We start from the raw sequence: 2378 nt of genomic DNA, 5'->3' as shown, positions 1-2378 counted from the left end.
TTATAACTCGGCTCCTAATTGTCACAAAATTTAAAAATTGGTACCTATGGATAGCCCTCGGCCCTACCTAATACACCGTGTCCATAACAATGTGGTAATTAAATATTTACTGGGCGTTAGGGTCGGTCTTAGTAAATTGCTATATAAAGTCTATATAAAATTTTACGAATTTAAAAAAAAAATTCCTACCGTCAAAAATAGCGACGCCTAGACCACCACACCTGTTCTGACGTTAAATCCTACTTGCACACACGTGTGGGAATAGATTAGATATCATCTAGAGATAGAATTCCTAATTATTTAATTAAAATAGAGACTCTAGATTTAATAGTTGTGTCATAGTTACATTAAGTCGAATTAGCGAAGCGGAGGCGGGAACTAGATTCTAGATCTAACACTTCGATTGCGATGAAAAAAAAATAGCTTTATTTTAAGGCCGACAAGGCAAATACGGTTTAATTAATATTAAAGAAATAAGTCCGAACACCTACCTTAAGCGAATCATCTACACAACACATGACTAGAAATAATACACGTCCACACGAAGAGCGATTGAAACGGTGACTGCAACGGTGAAAACTTGTACGACGGAAACATGGCGCCTAGGTTATGCCTACTTCCGGTCTGATGAAAATTTTTAATTCATTTTAAATTTTGCGCTCTATTTCGTCCGCGCTTGTCCACTTAAACTCTACAGAAAAGATAGTCTATATAAAAATAATTCCTAGAAGACAATTTTATGAGAGATCACCCACATTTATTTACCCTGCCTGTCTACCTTAGGGTTAGAGTTTGAATTTTTCTAGATTCAAGCCAAATATGCCGTGTCGATTAAACGACGACGTACATAACAGAGCGAAGACAATGAATGGTTCCTTAATTAACTATAATTACGGTCCTAATACAACTACAATTCACCATAGTACTAATATGTATGTGTATTGTTGTTTTGGGAGTTCTGTCATTACATTTTAAATTATAAAAAAAACGGGTTTACGATACACTTCATTACGCCGCCGATCGTGGTTTTAGATTTAAATTTGGTCGGATTCGGTTTATTATTAATTTATATAATACTTTATACATACTTTAATTCATTAAATACATTTATCTATGTATTTATTTCATTAGTTAAGTATTTGTTTAACTAAAAATTATCAATTTAAGGCATAACAATTACAGAAAACGATTGTATTTGAGATAAGTCTTATCGAACCATTTAGTAGCTGGGTCGGTTTATTATTAATTTATCTAATACTTTATACATACTTTCACTCATTAATTACATGTATATATGCATTCATTAAATCATTTAAGTATTTATTTCATCAAAAAGTATCGATTGAAGGCATAACACTGATAGAAAACGATTGTATTTGAGATAAGTCTTATCGAACCATTTAGTAGCTGGTTCGCGGGTCGGTTTTATTCCTTAACTCTAGATTTAAGTCTATCGTGTTTAATTTCAATTTAATTTATCACAACTTTTAGATTTTGTACTAGATTAAGCTACATTGAAGCTTATTTTTCACTATTTAATCAATAGAGGATATTATATAATATTTTTAAGTCTAATATTACGCAGCCGTTTGTTAAATCTAGTTTTACAACGACGACTCGCGCGATTTCGGTTTGGTTTTAAAACTTAAGTTCATTGATTCTTAAAATATATATTCCAGTTAGAATAGAACTGAATACGTACCACATGATGTATACACACGTTTGGGTTATTTATTTATTTTAAATTTAGTTTATTATGACCGATCGTAATTAACTTTGGCGATACCGGGCTGATATGTCTTATCGACCGGAAAACTACTGTCCCTTCGGTCGACTAGTTGGTCTTAGACGGCATTACCGAGGTTTGAAAACTCTTACACCGTGTTTTTATTTTCACATAGATCCTATATTTTGATACCAGTCATTCGTTTAAGTTTAAATTAGAAAACGTGAAATGTAGTTTATTGGAAACACTAATGTTTTTAATTTTGTACAAAATAAATTTTTATTCGTTTCAGGTAAACGGCGGGATGAGAAAAATCTGCTTTCTACAACACATACATTGGTTAAGAATATAAAGTGAAATATAGTTGTACAAACACCGTCTCTACTTAGCAGCTTAGCCTCTACGGCAATGCCGCGTCTTTACACTGGGCGAGCTTGAGACTGGAAAACTCTCGATCACTCTACGCGGGAATGCCGCTAAGTCGAGGCGGTCTGATCGGCAACCCATCAAACTTCAGCTCATCTATTTTTTTTTTATTTTTCACAATTTTTTTAAAATTCGGGTAAACGGCGGGATGAACTCAACCAAATTTTTCAATTGGGTTTTTAATATCCACGTACATTCAGCGCAAAGTGAAATGTAGTTTTAATGT

Source organism: Physella acuta, unplaced genomic scaffold (assembly GCF_028476545.2).
Source record: "Physella acuta isolate Inbredline_101_S28 unplaced genomic scaffold, ASM2847654v3 ptg002799l, whole genome shotgun sequence".
NCBI classification, from domain to species: domain Eukaryota; kingdom Metazoa; phylum Mollusca; class Gastropoda; family Physidae; genus Physella; species Physella acuta.
Note: the sequence above shows the minus strand (reverse complement) of the source record.